Below are 17,986 nucleotides of genomic sequence, written 5' to 3' on the forward strand. Positions count from 1 at the left end.
ATGTCCAAACTAGCTACTCTACAGGTTCCTGGAGGTGAATCTAATGTCCAAACTAGCTACTCTACAGGTTCCTGGAGGTGAATCTAATGTCCAAACTAGCTACTCTACAGGTTCCTGGAGGTGAATCTAATGTCCAAACTAGCTACTCTACAGGTTCCTGGAGGTGAATCTAATGTCCAAACTAGCTACTCTACAGGTTCCTGGACGTGAGTCTAATGTCCAAACTAGCTACTCTACAGGTTCCTGGAGGTGGATCTAATGTCCAAACTAGCTACTCTACAGGTTCCTGGACGTGAGTCTAATGTCCAAACTAGCTACTCTACAGGTTCCTGCACGTGAAACTCATGCCCAGCATTAAAAGCCGCTGCTGTGATCATGCGCGCGAGCAAGATTGTACATGCTCATGCACGCTCATGCACTCTTTCAATAGTGAATGATTGTTGCAACCAGCAATCATTCACATAAAATTAGGAGGAAAAAAAGTTTTTTTGTTTTTTTTTTTAAATAAAGGGACAGTGAGCCCATTAAAAAAAATAAAGTATTTTTTTTCCTTTAAAGGGATACTGTAGGGGGGTCGGGGGAAAATGAGCTGAACTTACCCGGGGCTTCTAATGGTCCCCCGCAGACATCCTGTGTTGGCGCAGCCACTCACCGATGCTCCGGCCCCGCCTCCAGTTCACTTCTGGAATTTCTGACTTTAAAGTCAGAAAACCACTGCGCCTGCGTTGCCATGTCCTCGCTCCCGCCGATGTCACCAGGAGTGTATAGCAGAAGCCCAGTATGGTCTGTGTCTGCGCAGTATGCTCCTGGTGCCATCAGCAGGATCGAGGACACGACAACGCAGGCGGAGTGGTTTTCTGACTTTAAAGTCAGAAATTCCAGAAGTGAACCAGAGGCGGGGCCGGAGCATCGGGGAGTGGCTGCGACAACACAGGATGTCTACAGGGGACCATTAGAAGCCCCGGGTAAGTTCAGCTCATTTTCCCCCGACCCCCCTACAGTATGCCTTTAAGTTTTAACCCCTTCCAGACTTATAAACCCCTTGTGTTACCTATACCTGGCCTTAAGATTCATGGATACCTGTAATGGCTGCTGCAGATAGCGATCGGATGCGATCACTAAGGCGACAGCTCGGGGACCCAACACTATATAGATGCATCAAATTGTTGTTGCCTAGCAATGCATCTATACAGCACTGGGGTCCCCAAGCTGTGCGCCCTAGCGATCGCATGCAATCGCTACCGATGCACAGGCTAGAAATAATGGTATGCTACATGCCGAACAAGTGATGAAATATGTCATGTATGGTGTTGTTTGAACCGGGACAAGCCAAATAATGTATTTTGAGGTGTTTTACAACTGTGGCACTTGTCATATAAAAATTAAGAAGGGGGAAACATGAACAAATGCGTTATTTTTGCATCTATGCCTACATTTCCTCAATAAAGTGCCTGTGAAATAAAAAAATGCTTGGAAAAAATATTACCCAAAGAAAGCCTAGAATGTCCTGAAAAGAACAATATATGTATCGCTTTGATGGCATAGGTAATAAAAAGTTATTGCTGTATCAATAGTGACACTGTGTTTTGGCCCCTTATGTGATTGAGTTTGACACCAGTGGTAGATAGAGGGATTTAGGTCCCTGGAAACTAGGCAGAGTAATGGTTAAAGTAAAATTCCTTGCTGAATTAAATTTGTCTCTGTATACAAAACTGTACGTGACCTCCTGTGTGACAATCTCTACACTGATAGATCTCTCCATGTCTTCACCCAGCATGAAATCTCTGCACTGACAGCTGCAGTCTCCAATGCTGTGTGACCTGCCATAGGTCTCTGCTGTAATCACTTCCTCTGGGTAGCAGCCCATAGTAGGATGCTTGGCTGGGAGTAGTGATTGCAGCAGTTATCTATGTGGAGTAGTGACTGCGGTTATTATCAAGGAATGGCACATCAAATGAAGCAATCCAGGGAAGTGTCATAGTTGAGGCAGCCATGGAGGAGACGTGCACCTCTTTTGATTTACAGGCAACTTTTTATTTTAACCCAGAATTCTCTTCTAAGGGCAGCAAGATGGCACGGCATGCACTGAAGGGGTTAAAGAGAAACTGATTTGAATTTACAATGGTCCCCCAACATCCCCAGTAAAAACAGCCGGGTGTTAACTGTGACAGTGCTCACCCTCTCCAATGCTCTTCTGCAAATATTGAAATGTGTTTTAGCATAGCTGCTTCTACCCCAAATTACTACATGGCTGCCACTGACATTCCTGTACCTGGGATAGGAGCCACAACAGAAAAAAATTATCTTATAGGCAAGAATGCTTTTCCCCCCCACATGCTTAACCACATCCTCTCCCCCGGGACGAGTAACTATGTCCCTGTAAAATGCCATAACTGTGCCGCTCCCCCCCCCCCCCATACTCGTTACCGCCAGCGATCGTTAGCTGCTAGAATCAATGAATAGGAACACAGTTCTCATTCATTGATCTAAGTCCCCTTGTGAATGACCACAGCCATCTATGGACCGGCACTGTCATTCACAAAAGCTTTCCATGCATAGCGTCCTGTTTGCGTAGTAATAGCTGGATGGTGTGTAGTGGCTGGACGGTGTAATGGTTAAGGGCTCTGCCTCTGACACAGGAGACCAGGGTTCGAATCTCAGCTCTGCCTGTCCAGTAAGCCAGCACCTATTCAGTAGGAGACCTTAGGCAAGTCTCCCTAACACTGCTACTGCCTATAAAGCGCATCCTAGTGGCTGCAGCTCTGGCGCTTTGAGTTCGCCAGGAGAAAAGGGCGATATAAATGTTATTTGTCTTGTCTAATACTACACATAAGGAAGTGAGCAGTGACGACATCTTGTGGCCAAATAGCAAAATTACATCTACATTTTTTTTCAATAAAACACCTATGTTGACCAAATTTTTGCATTTTAAATGAACCACTTAACGACCAGGGGTGTTTTCCCTGACCTGTGCTGCGTGGGCTCTCCAGCCCACAGCACAGATCAGGAATGAGCCAGGGCGATCAGACTTCCCCCCCCCTTTTTTCCCCACTAGGGGGATGTCCTGCTGGGGGGGTCTGATCGCCGCCGGCTATTTTGGCCTAGCAGGGGGGGCTCCTCAAAGCCCCCCTCCGCAGCGATTTACGTCCTCCCTCTCGGTGATCCGTCCTGCGCCGCCTCTGATAGGCTTCAGCCTATCAGATGCTGGCGATCCCCGGCCAATCATAGGCCGGGGATCGCCGATCTCCTTTACGGCGCTGCTGCGCAGCAGCGCCGTATGTTGTAAACAGCTGGGATTTCTTCCCGGCGTGTTTACATTTAGCCTGCGAGCCGCGATCGGAGGCTTGCAGGCTGTTCACAGAGACACCCTCCGTGAACTGACATGGTTAGTGCAAAACCACATACGACCTGCCGCCGCCTATCGGCGTTAGGCGGTCGTTATGTGGTTAACCCCTGACCTCCCAGGTAGTTACCAATTTATTTGTTTATTAAATAAAGAAAAAAAAACAAATCAAAACAAAACATAGGGACTAAACTTTTTTTTAATATGTATGTCAAGGGGGTATATTACTATTACTTTATAAATTATGGACTTGTAATTAGCGATGGACGCAAAACTGAAAAAATGAACATTTATTTCCAAATAAAATATTGGCACCATACATTGTACTCGGGAAATATTTTAATTGTTGCAATAACCGGGACAAATGGGCAAATAAAATGTGTGGGTTTTAATTATGGTAGCATGTATTATTTTAAAACTATAATGGCCGAAAACTAAGAAATAATGATTGTTTTCCATTTTTTTTCTTCTTTTTCATAATAAAACAGTTTTAGAATAAAATTCTTAGCAAAAAGTACACCCCAAAGAAAGCCTAATTGGTGGCGAAAGAAACAAGATATAGATTGTTTCGTTGTGATAAGTAGTAATAAAGTTATAGGTGAATGAATGGAAGGAGCACTGACAGGTAAAAATTGCTCTGGTTTTTAAGGGGAAAAACCCTTCGAGGTGAAGTGGTTAATTATTTCATTATAATTATCCCAATTACTCTAAAAGGCACATAAATACTCTTTAAAGAAGAAATGTACAGTACTGAAAATAACGTAATGAAGTAAAATTGCCTGTTTTTTTACAATATTTATTTATAAATTATTTAGTCGGTATTTGCCTATTGTAAAATCTTTTCTCACCCTGAATTAAATTGGGAAATTTATCATAGGAGGCGATATCTTGAGGGCCCTTTCACACTGCGGCGGTGCTGTGCAGTATTTTTACCGCAGCCTAATGAAAGTCTTTGGGGTAGTTCATGTAAGTCTATGGTGATGCAAGGGTTTCTAAAAAATGTCGCACACGTGAGAACGGGCCCATAGGGTATTATAGCACTAGCGCTTGAGACTTTTGCCAAAATCACTGTCAAAACGCTCTAGTGTGAATGGGCCCTTACTGTTGGCAGGTGCATCACTACACAATGTTTGTTTTTGTGTTTTCCGAAGCCAGCAGAAATAATACCTGGTCTCTCAGAATGTTACATACAATTATACAGCCATATATAGATATATATGTGTTTCTGATGCTGAAACCAGGATAATTAATGTAAAAGTGGGTATTCTAAATAATTTACTACATTCTACTATACATCACTATAGTGCATTTTAGGGTTAGTGCTTAAAATATCTCTAAATGGAGCCCTATCAATAATGCACTTGACCTACTGGTTTTAGCCCCATTTTCCCAGGAACGTCCTCGGACAGCACCCATGAGACTTGTCTCCTTCCCCACTTCAAATGGACAGGAAGCTAAAAATACCACAGACATTTGCATATTCATTAGGCAGGCATATATAAATAGGGAACTCACAGTAAATCGTCAGTTGTTTTCTGTCCACCACACAGGACGCTACAGGGGAGCTGAAGCCAACCATGTCTGTAAGGCAGGAGCTGCTGCACGACTCAGGCCGAGTATCGCGGGTCAGGGACCCGGCGTGCGCCGGAGCTGCGGCCGAATAGTTTCCCCCATCGGATCTCGCGCGCACAGGCGCGTCTGACGCACTTCCGGCGGAAGAAGAGGCCGATCATGTGATCGCGCCAGCCGGATAACGTCACTCAGTCACCGCGGGTAAGCCTATCCAGCGTTCAGAGGGCAGTGAGCCGCGTTGCATCCCAGAGCCCGGCGGTGAGGGAGCGGTTCGCTTGCCTATAAGGTAAGGAGGACTATAGGTACAGCAGCAGTTGTACGGGGGGTTCATATTTTGGAAGCGCACTCTGTCAGGGGGGGCGCGGCTTACCTTGGCGTGGCATAATTGGGCGGCTTATTTAAAGCTCAGTTCCTGGTCAGAATCCATTCCCTGACCATGGAAACTGCCGCTGGATCCTCCTCCACCAGATCTGTGGAGCCTGGCTCAGAAGCCTCTCTGGTTGGTGTCATCTGCTGACTCCTTTTTCAGATATGTATAAATAGTTTTTTTATATAAGAGGCTGGTTAGTTACACTCTCTCTTTGTCTCTTTTATAGCCTAATGCTCCTAAAACGGATAAAGACAAATCTGATCCAACTGACAAGGCTGATAAGAGTGACAAGGGAAAACAGGCTCAGAAGTCTGATCATAAAAGATGTGCCATCTGTGCCGTGAAAATATCCTCTTCTTCATCTAGATCATTATGCCAAACATGTATTGACAAAGTTATGAAGAAAGAATCACCCGTGGTGTTTAAAGATTTGATGGGATGGATGCGTTCTGAAATGGCTACTGCCATTAAAGCTATTAAGGAGGCAAACATTCCAGCTGCTGGGACTGTTCCTATTCCTTCTCCTATGGTGCCTCCATCTCATCCTTCTACATCTAGTAGTGATGTCACGGTTACACCTCAACCTCCCCCAGGGCAGGACTCTGCCGTAAATTTACAAAAAAGAAAGAGGGGTGAAGATTCAGGGGACTCAGAATTATCTGAGGGAGAGGTGGATATATCGTCTCTTGAGGAAATTCCTTCAGGAGAGGAGTTAGACACTGATAAGCCTCATAAATTTGCCTTTGCAACTGATGCCTTAAAGTTATTTCTTAAAGCTATGCGTGATACCATGGGTATTAAGACTGAGGAAAAGACTCTATCACCCCTCGATCATATGTATGAGAGTTTATCTGATCCTGAGGTTGTTTTCATTCCAGTACATAGTTCTCTGAAGAATATGATTAAACGGGAATGGGATAACCCAGAGAGGAGAGCATTCTGGCCCAAGTCTCTTGCCAATAAATATCCGTTTGACCCTAATGACCAGAAATTCTGGGGGCCGTCACCTAAATTAGATCCCGCTCTTTCTAAGGTCTCTAGAAAATCTGATCTCCAGTTTGAGGACTTTGGAAATTTAAAAGACCCCATTGATAAGAAAATGGATAATCTGTTAATAAGAGCATGGGAGTCTTCATCACTAACATTTAAACCAGCTGTCGCATCTACAGCCGCAGCCAGATCTTTAAAACTTTGGTTGTCTCATACACAATCCCAGATAGCTTCAGGGGTACCCAGAGAAGAGATACTAAAGGACTTTGATAACTTATTTCACGCTGCTAATTATCTTTCAGATGCAGCAGATGACACGGTCCGTTTATCTGCCAGGACCACAGCCTTGGTGAACTCTACCAGAAGAGGTATATGGGTAAAAACATGGCAAGGGGACACCTCCTCAAAATCTAAACTGTGCGGAATACCTTGTGAGGGGGAATTATTATTTGGTTCCAAATTAGATGAAACGCTAGAAAGGTCCTCAGACAATAAAAAGAACTTTCCCATAAAAAGAAAGAATTTTCGTTTCAAACGTTCCTTTCGAGACCCAAAACAGAGCGAACAGGGGTCCAAAAGCTATCCTAAAAGAAGATGGGGGCAGAACAAACCACAGCGGCCAAGACCAAATGTGTCCTTTCCTCTCCCATCCCAGGGATCTAAACAATGACATCAGGCTCCCAGTGGGAGGAAGAGTAGCGCACTTTTACGAAAACTGGGAAAGTCACTTTCAGAACAAATGGTTATTAAATATAATCCTCGAAGGTTACAAGATAGAGTTTGCCACAGCTCCTCCAGTACAATTTTTTCTTACACAGACCCCATCAGATCAGCATCTAAGCTTAGCCTTACAAAGAGAAATTGCTGTCCTTCTGGAAAAGAGGGTAATTCGTCAGGTCCCAAAATGTCAACAGTTTCAGGGGTACTATTCTCCAGTATTCCTAGTAAAAAAAAAACCTCAGGGGGAGTACAGGTTCATCTTAACCTAAAGGGATTAAACAGGTCAATAAGATATCGAAAATTTCGAATGGACAATATACGCAATGTGGTCAATCTGCTACAGAGTCAGTGTTACATGGCTTCTATGGACCTCAAGGACGCCTATCTCCACCTGCCTATCCATGTCAGATCCCAGCAATACCTGAGATTCGCCATAAGACTACAGGGAGAGGTAAGGCACTTCCAGTTTTCAGCTTTACCCTTTGGTATATCTTCTGCACCCTGGCTGTTCACTAAAGTATTGTCCGAGGTTCTAGCAGTACTCAGGTTAGAGTCAGTTCAGATCATAGCCTATCTGGATGATCTTCTTATTTGGGGTCAATCCTATGAGACCGTTGAGACACAGATAAACTTCTGTCTCGATTTTCTGCAGTCCTTAGGCTGGCTTATTAATTGGTCTAAATCCTCTCTAGTTCCTACTCAGACTATGGAATTTTTGGGGTTTACTATAGCCTCCATTGACAGTGTTGTGTTTCTTCCTGAAAGGAAAATATGTGCAATTCTAAAATCTGTTCTTTCTTTCCAGGGCAAGATTTCAATATCATTGAGAAACGCCGTGGCTTTACTGGGTCTTCTAACTTCATCATTCCCAGCAGTTCAATGGGGTCAGCTACACTCCAGGACATTACAACTATGGATTTTAAGAAGTTGGAACAGGAGTATAAGAGACTTAGACAGGAGAATCTTAATTCCCCAGTTCATAAAGGACTCACTGAATTGGTGGTTGATCCCTTCACAGTTGACGAACGGACGTCTTTGGAGCTATCCCTCAGAGACAGTCATAACAACAGATGCAAGCGCCTGGGGTTGGGGAGCCCATCTGGGTACAATACCAGTACAGGGATCTTGGCCCAGAGCGTCGAGGCAAAGATCTTCAAACAACAGAGAGCTGGCAGCAGTTTGGCAAGCGTTGACACACTTCGATTCCCAAATCAGGGGCACTCACGTCACGATAAGAACGGACAACAACACAGTGGTGGCCTATCTGAACAGACAGGGAGGAACAAGGAGTCATTCTCTATGGTACCTGTCATGCAAGATACTACAGTGGGCAGAAGGACACCTGAAATCCTTGAGAGCAGTCCTTCTAAAGGGAACCCTGAATTGTTTAGCCGATTTTCTGAGCAGATCACCACTTCATCAGGACGAGTGGTCTCTGAACGAAGTTGTGTTTCAGGGCCTGGTACACCTCTGGGGCAGACCCGACATGGACTTGTTTGCTCGAAAGAACAACACAAAGTGCCAGATGTTTTGCTCACTATGCCCCCAGGACAATCCTTGCTCAGTGGACGCATTCTCGATAACGTGGAATTCAGGTCTGATGTATGCCTATCCTCCTCTTTCCTTAATTCCTCGAGTTCTGAACAAATTACAGAAAGACCGAGCTCGGATGATCATGATAGTGCCATACTGGCCCAAAAGACCATGGTTTACACTACTGAAGAATTTAGCTACAGTCGATCATGTAATGCTGCCAGATCGTCCAGACCTGCTGTCCCAGGGTCCAGTTTTTCATCCAGATCTGAGGCTCCTTCAGCTTTCAGCTTGGAGCCTGAGTGGAGAAGTTTAAAGCAGAAGGGTTTCTCTAACGGACTTTCAGAGACGTTAATCCAGAGCAGAAAAAAGGTTACCAGGAACATTTATCAAAAGACCTGGAATGTGTATAAAGGATGGTGTGAACAAAATTCCAGAGACTGTTCTTTATCCCTTTCAGTACTAGAATTCCTACAGGAGGGTTATCAGAAAGGCCTCAGCACCAGCACACTGAAGGTTCAGACAGCAGCTATTAGTGTTTTTCTGGAGAGACGTTTGGCTGAAGAAGAATTCTTCATACGATTCTTTCAGGCACTTAAAAGAATCAGGCCACTGGTTCAGTCAAGAATGCCATCCTGGGACCTAAACACCGTACTACAGGCCTTATGTAACAGCCCCTTTGAACCTCTGGAGGAGATCTCAGATAAATGTTTAACCATCAAGACGGCTTTTCTTGTAGCAATTACGTCGGCCAGGAGAGTTTGTGAATTACAGGCCCTGTCCATGAGAGAACCTTATTACATTATCTCTGGAGATCGTATCACATTACGGTTGGACACCTCTTTCCTCCCTAAAGTTGTTTCTAAGTTTCATCGTTCTCAAGAAATATTCTTACCTTCTTTCTGTAACAACCCGACCAATGAAAAGGAGAAGAAACTTCACTGTCTGGATGTAAGAAGGACGGTTTTAGGCTACTTAGATCGTTCCAAACAATGGAGGAAATCGGATGCCTTGTTTGTTCTCTTCGGAGGAAGATTCAAAGGCAAACAAGCATCGAAGTCGACTATAGCCAGATGGATAAGGCAGACCATTGCGTTGGCTTATTCCCAACAAGGAAAGTTATTACCATCATCCATAAAGGCTCATTCAACTAGAGCGGTGTCAGCCTCTTGGGCAGAGAAGGCGGGAGCCTCCATCGAACAGATCTGTAGAGCGGCCACGTGGTCCAGCCAAAATACGTTTGTCAGACATTACAGATTAGACATTGCAGCTAGTTCAGACCTGTCATTCGGCAGGAAAGTGTTGCAGGCAGTTGTCCCCCCCTAATTAACTTATCTTGTTTTTCGTCTCATGGGTGCTGTCCGAGGACGTTCCTGGGAAAGACTATAGTTACTTACGGCAATGTCTTTTCCGGAAGTCCGAAGGACAGCACCCTTGCGACCCACCCTTACTAATAAATACATTTGAAGCAGAACTATGTGTGGTGTGGTCTTTTTTATTACTGACGATTTACTGTGAGTTCCCTATTTATATATGCCTGCCTAATGAATATGCAAATGTCTGTGGTATTTTTAGCTTCCTGTCCATTTGAAGTGGGGAAGGAGACAAGTCTCATGGGTGCTGTCCTTCGGACTTCCGGAAAAGACATTACCGTAAGTAACTATAGTCTTTATAATACTGGTATGTCAACTCCAGTACATAATACATATGGGTCTAGGTACACCTTAGGTTGAAACAATATTGTACAACCATTTCACTCAAAATATTCACAAGCAGTCGTTTTGGTTTACCAAAGCTTAAAGGGAACCTGAGATGGAGACCCCTTCAGGTCGATGGCTTACTTGCCATCTCTCTGGGAGGTACCGGTTCCCTACTGGACGGGCCGGTACACCACGGAAGTCACGCTTAGCCGCACATGTGTGTCCCGGCCATGCGCACCCCCATCTTGCTCCCGTCGCTGCGTGCTCCAGGGGAGTGTGTGTGGCTGGCCTGCGCATGTGTTGACTGTCGATTTACTGGGCCACCTAGTAGAGAATCAGGGTGGTCTGGGAGAACTGCGAGTGAGCAATCAGCCTGCAGGGGGCTGGAGGTAGCCCCAGGTAGGTATACATCAGAATCAGAATTGTTTATTTCACCAAGCACAACTTGGTCCTGCCCAGAATTAGGTTTGGCACAAACAAAGCTCAATATAGTGGATAGATAGATAGATAGATAGATAGATAGATAGATAGATAGATAGATAGATAGATAGATAGATAGATAGATAGATACGTGCAGTTAACAGAGGCAAAAGGGGACAACTTAATAAACAACAACCAACATAATAAACAACTTAAAAAAAAATTCTTCCCAATCTCAGGTACCCTTTCACACTGGTTCATTGCATTATCCTGTTTTAACCGCAGGGTAACACTACACCTATGTAAGTCTATGGGGCATTTCATACCTGTGCGATGTGGCGGAAGTGATGTTTTCGCCATGTGGCCGATGCTAAGTTGGAGGGTAACTTGCGTGATAACTGAGAGTAATGTAAGTCTATAGTGCCGCACATAATTTAAACTGATTGCCGCATGTTTTCGCCTCGGACATGTGGGGAATCGTATTTTGACAATACACTTCCATGCAATTTGAACATCGGCCACAGGAAGTGAGCGCTAGATAGCCTCACTTCCTGCTTGGCTTGCAGACAAAATGGAGATTACCAGGCACCGCCACAGTAATCTCCATAGGCTTTTTTTAGCGTTGCAGTGCAATGTGATCATTTGATCACACCACTACTGCAGGTTAGAAGTGTAAAACTGGCCCAAGCAGTTTACCAAGCTGAAGCTGCTGCTCCGCTTATATTGTACCTCGAGTGTAGAATTCCAATGCTCCAGGCCCATATTCATGCCAGTGTTTATGATGGACAGAGAAGTGGAGAAATGTGTTCTACTTGATGAACCACACCTTTCCTGATTCAGACCCATCAATTCATTTACATAGTTACATAGTGATTTGGGTTGAAAAAAAGACATATACGTCCATCGAGTTCCACCAGAAAATTTGGTACATCACTAGCCTGCTCCCTCACATAACTGTGATGATCCAGAAGAAGGCAAGAAACCCTTACAGGGCATAGTCTAATTAGCCCCAAAAGGGGAAAAAATTCCTTCCCGACGACAATCAGATAAAATCCCTGGATCAACATCACTGAGCATTACCTAGTAATTATAGCCATTGATATCTTTCAACACAAGGAAAGCATGTAAGCCCCCCTTTAAATGCAGATATAGAATTTGCCATACCTACTTCCTGTGGCAATGCATTCCACATTTTGATCACTCCTACTGTAAAGAACCCTTTCCTAAATAAATGGCTAAAACGTTTTTCCTCCATGCGCAAATCTTGTCCCCTAGTCCTTTGTAAAAGCCTAGGGACAAAAAGCTCATTGGCCAAGCTTTTATATTGCTTTCTGATGTATTTATACATGTTAATTAGATTTCCTCTAATGCGCCTTTTCTCCAGACTAAATAAACCCAGTTTATCTAACCTTTCTTGGTAAGTGAGACCTTCCATGCTTCGTATCAATTATGTTGCCAGTCTCTGCACCTGCTCGAAAACTGCAATATCTTTCCTGTAATGTAGTGCCCATGATTGAATTCCATATTCCAGATGTGGCCTTACTGGAGAGTTAAACAGGGGCAATATTATGCTAGCATCTCAAGTTTTTATTTCCCTTTTAATGCATCCCAAAATGTTATTAGCTTTAGCTGCATCGGCTTGGCATTGAATATGTTTATTTAACTTGTTGTCAATGAGTACTTCTAAGTCCTTCTCCAAGTTTGCCGGCAGGCTAGCTCCATCCTGCTCAGGCAATGGCAGAAATAGCTGAGCCTGATTGAGTCTGTGCTACTGTAGCGCAGACCCGATCTGACACAGCTATCTCCGACGAAAGCCGAGTGGAACAGAGCTAGCAGGCATGCCCAAGAGTCAACATGCGTCGACATCTAGGCTTTCTGGGGCCTCCAGAGCTGGGATGGAGAAGGATGGGGGAAGGATCTAGAGGCTCTCCATTCCCAAGGGTGTTCTCAAAAAGGCATTTTTTTTTTCATTACAGGAACACTTTAATATAATACTGTGACTCCCGGTATTTTGACAGTATGTTTTAACACAGGTAAAATCATTAATGCAAGTATATTTCATTATTGATCATAGCCTCATTTTAAAACCTCTTAACCACATTTAAAGTGTACCAGAGATTCAAAATACTTACCATTTTATACATGCGCATGGATCATTCCCATGCTGCTGTCCTCCGCTGCCTGCAGCTCTGGTACTGGGTCCCGTAACTTCCTCCAGTCCTGGCCAGTCTGCGCAAGAAGAAGTGCGCATAAAGCCCCAGGTATGTATAAAACAGTAAGTATTCTTAATCTCTGGTTTCCTTTAAGTACAGTAACACTTTAAAGAGTGTCTGTAGATCTATCCACTGCCTGTGTGTGCTGTTGTCTTTGCTGAGCTTAAAACCTCACTTTTATTAGAAGGAAATGATTACATCATGTCCCAGTTCCAAAAGGAAAAATAAAAGTGAGATTGAGATAGAACAGATATATTCTGTAGCTGTTAAAAATCTCAGCTACAAAATCATTGGTGTGCCTTTGCCTATGTTCTTGATAACTTCCTGACCATTATGGCTGTGAAAAGGGGACAGTTTCAAAACTGGATGTAGATATATTTGCATATTTGTGCCGTCAGTAGATACTGTACATTTTTTTTTTTTGCACTTTGTGTCTGCCATTTTACACAGAAAAAAATACAGAGCAGCAGTAGTAGAGGAAAAAACATGTATGTTTCTAATTGCAGCACACATAACTTACCAGTGTTTAAACAAGCTTAAGGGTACTAAGCGATCTGTCCTTGTTCTCTCATCCTTGGGGACCTGATTCAATTCAGTATTTTCAGATCTATCTGAGAGGGTGCCGGGGGATGCAGATTTATGAGGACAGGATTTCGGGAGCTGAAACTCCTCTGACCCAGAAGAGGCCCACTCAGGTCTGAGTGGCAGCAGTAGAGAGGGGCTCCCTGGTCAGAGGGGAGGGGGATATGTTATGAATGAAGAGTTATAGATATTTGCTTAACCCCTTAGCTGACTATTTCATGGCAAGCCTGCATGCAAAACCATCATACAATAACTGCATGACTTCACATTTGAATAATCCAAGTAAAGAACAAGAGGCCATCCTATACAAACTTACCTTGTTTGTAAGCATGATAAAAATACAGGTATTAAAGTAAAATCATATTTTATGTGGCCTAGTAGTTTTATGCTTAGAGGAACAAGACTTTGCAGCTGATTAACAGATACAGACAATATAACAGACCAGCAGTATCCTACTGGATAACAGTACGTGAAGCATTACTTTTCTGAATGTACAGTTGTGTGATGTAATGCTTTTATGTTCCAACTTCCAGCAGTTGCAACATTACTGTTATTATTTGAGGTATTTGTGTGGTTGATTATTAGGCAGAGCTACTGCCTAGGGGAAGAAACTGTTGTATGTATTTTGAAGTATGTTACTCCTGAAGCTAGAGGTTAGAATATGAGGGGGGTCACTGGCAATCTTTGGATAGGACACCTTAACTGCATCGAAGGGACAATGGACTGGCCATGTAGCGTCAAATCTTGGATGAGTACCTACTTTCCTCAGCCAGGGCATTTAAAAATGGGTAGTGGTTGGGTATTCCAGCAAGACAGTGACCCTAAACACACAGCCAAGGCAACAAAAGAGTGGCTCAAGAAGAGTCAAATAAAGGTCCTGGAGTGGCCTATCCAGTCTCCAGACCTCAATCCAATGGAAAATCTGTGGAGGGAGCTGAAGGTTCGAGTTGCCACATCAGCCACAAAACCTTACTGACTTGGAGAGGATCTGCAAAAGAGGAGTGGGCCAAAATCCCTCCTGAGATGTGTGCAAATCTGGTAGCCAGCTACAAGAAATGTCTGAACTCTGGGATTTCCAACATGGGTTTTGCCACCAAGTACTTTGTGATCTTTTGATAGGGAATCAAATAATTATTTCACTCATTAAAATGCATATCAAGGTCTGACTTTTGGGAACTGGGTTTTAGAGTGTTCTTTTGTTGTTATTCTGTCTCGCACAGCTACAATAAACCTACCATTATAGTTATAGCATGTACAGTCGATAAAAAGTTTAAAAATCGGGGGAGGCCGAGGTGGATTTCCCTCCTCCAGATAGACAGAACAAACTGTTGATAGCGTTCAACCAAATATTTATTTACATACTCCAGAAACGCAACACGTTTTGCAGACATATCCTGCTTCCTCAGGCTCTGAACGGAGATTAAAACTCATGCAGGTCTATTACAAAACAAAGCGTTGTACTTTCTGGAGTATGCAAATAAATATTTGGTTGAACTCTATCAACAGTTTGTTGTGCCTATCTGGAGGAGGGAAATCCTCCTCGGCCTCCCCCGATTTTTTTACTTATTATCAATGTTTATGCTTCTGGCGCCTCTATTTGCCTGTATATGATCTAAGTCCACCCTTGGTGGAGGGGTGTTGCCCCTTTTTTTTTTCTTCGATCTACAGAGAGTGACTTAATCCTGAGTGGGGACAGGTCTAATTTCCCCACCTGCCTTTACAGTGGTTGCCTGGATTGTGGGTTTGGTTTGTGAGTATTAATATCGTATACTTACTTTGTCACACCCATATTACTAGTACATACTACACTATATTGGGCTCTCGGTGTCTCTTTCTGTATTCCATTATAGTTATAAATTGGTCATTTCTTGGTCAGAGGGCAAACAAGTAAAATCATCAGGGCATCAAATACTTCTTTCCCTTACTGTAGATTAGAGATGGCCAGACCGGTTCCCGGCGAACTTCAATGGTTCGCGTTCGCGGAGAACCGCAAACTTTTCCGGAAGTTCGGTTCACCCTCATAGTGCATCATGAGCGTCAACTTTGACCCTCTACATCACAGTCAGCAGGCACATTGTAGCCAATCAGGCTACACTCCCTCCTGGAGCCCCACCCCCCCCCCCCCCCTTATAAAAGGCAGGCAGCGTTAGGCTTTTTACTTACTCGTGTGCCTGCAGTAATTAGAGAAGGGAGAGCTGCTGTGCAGAGAGAGCTATAGGGAAAGCTTAGTTAGGTTCTTGTAGGCTTCTTAGCTTGCTCCTTGCTAATTCTTATTGCTAAAAAAGCATCCCCCAACAGCTCTTTTGAGAGCTAATCTTGTTCTTGTGATCTATTTTTTTTGTGTGTGGCTCACATGCATTATATACAGCCCTGTCAGTCAGTCACAGCTGGCCTTTGGCCCCTTGGTGGTATAACTACTACTGTGCCAGGTGCACATTGTAATACCCATCACTGCATATACCTACCTGTTGTTCACAGTGCACCCACCTACTTACGTGAGTGCTCGCAGTGTCACTGTGCCTGTCCGGTACCTGTCCGTGTGTGACAGGTGCACATTGTAATACCCATCACTGCACATACCTACCTGTTGTTCACTTCAGTGCACCCACCTACCTACGTGAGCGCACGCAGTGTCACTGTGCCTGTCCGGTACCTGTCTGTGTGTGACAGGTGCACATTATAATATCCTTCACTGCATACACCTACCTGTTGTTCACAGTGCACCCACCTACATACGTGAGCGCATGCAGTGTCACTGTGCCTGTCCGGTACCTGTCTGTGTGTGACAGGTGCACATTGTAATACCCATCACTGCATATACCTACCTGTTGTTCACAGTGCACCCACCTACCTACGTGAGCGCACGCAGTGTCACTGTGCCTGTCCGGTACCTGTGTGTGACAGGTGCACATTGTAATACCCATCACTGCATATAACTACCTGTTGTGTTCAGTGCACCCACCTACCTACGTGAGTGCACGCAGTGTGATATACCACTCCGTGCATACCTGTTAACTGCACCTGTGTGACTGCACATTGTATTAGTCAAGTCAGTACATATCTTTCACTTCATGCCCCCCAATATGGACAAAACAAAAGGCAGAGGCAGGCCACCTGGCAGGTCTGTTTGAGGTCGCGCTGTCATGATTTCGTGCGGCACTCGACCAAAGTACAGTGTTTCGAAGAAGGCACGTGCCATCAACCCCCAATATTGTCAGGACGTAGTTGACTATTTAACACAGAACACCTCATCTTTCTCAGCTTCGCATGGAAGCGTGACATATCTTCCTCCTCCTGCTCTGATTCTGGCACCCCACTTAAAAATCAGTTGCCAGCCACCACCAAAGTGCCATAACCCCAGGGCTCAGCGGTGTGGAAATTTTTTTGTGTGTCTGCCTCAGATGAGAGCAATGCCATCTGTACTCTCTGCCACCGAAAATTGAGCCATATAAAGACCAAGACCCGCATAGGGACAACTACCTTACGAAGGCACATGATTACAAAGCACAAACTGCAATGGGATGACCACCTGAGGAAAAGCAGCACCCAGTCCCCACACACAGCAACTCTGCCTGCACGCTGTGTTACTGCCTGCCCCAGGACTAAGTCGCTCCCCACACAGCATCTCTGCCCGCAGGCCGCTTGACTGCCTTCTCCGCCACCACCAACCGGGTCCAGGACTCCAGGTGGATTCCTGAATTTTTAAGGCCGCTGCAGCTGCAACAACAACACAAAAGGCATGTACATGTGCCAATTCCCCTTCGTGATCATTACCTTGCCACGGTGAAGGGGCTTGCGTATCACAATGAAGCAATGACCGACGGCGATATGAGTGTCGCTTCCTTAAAACGCTGCCCTTAATGATTTCTGCCCTTAAAACGCTGCTTTGTGTCAAATCCAGATTTTTCCCCGGGACTGTTGACGTCTATCCCACACCTCCATGCAAAAACTCCCTTGAAACATCTTTTCCATCACTTTTGTGGCCAGCATAAGTATTTCTAGTTTTCAAAGTTCGCCTCCCCATTGAAGTCTATTGCGGTTCGCGCAAACCAAACTTTTGCGGAAGTTCATGAACCCAGTTCGCGAACCGAAAATCGGAGGTTCGGGCCATCTCTACTGTAGATGGGATGACGTGTCATAAAAGGTGATGTGTAGGCTTAAAGTGTACCAGAGACGATATTGATGCTTCAGATTTAATACTTACTCGGGGCTTCCTCCAGCCCCATACGCATGTCTGAATCCCTCGCCATCCTCCCGCAGTCTGCGGTTCAGCCGTAATCAGCCCCGGTAATTGGTTTAGCCGCATGAGACAGGGTTTTCTGCGCAGTCGGGGTCAACGCACTACAGCCTTTGTGTCAGCATTGCAGCAGTTTGGATACTTCCGGCGCACCATTTTGCATTGTGTGCAGTGTGCAAGTCTCCTTAGATCGCATGGCCCTAGTGGCAGGGATGCGGCAGGGAAGCATAACGTGGGGAGATGCACTACTGTAAAAGTTAACAACAAGTGTTATAAATGTTTACCTTGTTTTTATGTATGGTATGT

At 44.6% G+C, this 17,986-nt stretch overlaps 1 protein-coding gene across 11 annotated transcripts in view; it reads left to right on the top strand.

Moving 5' to 3' along the window:
- THRA (thyroid hormone receptor alpha) overlaps window positions 1–17,986 on the top strand; it is a 1,122,562-nt gene that overhangs the window by 153,203 nt on the left and 951,373 nt on the right. The window lies entirely within an intron of this gene.

This window comes from Hyperolius riggenbachi, chromosome 12 (genome assembly GCF_040937935.1).
Source record: "Hyperolius riggenbachi isolate aHypRig1 chromosome 12, aHypRig1.pri, whole genome shotgun sequence".
NCBI lineage: Eukaryota > Metazoa > Chordata > Amphibia > Anura > Hyperoliidae > Hyperolius > Hyperolius riggenbachi.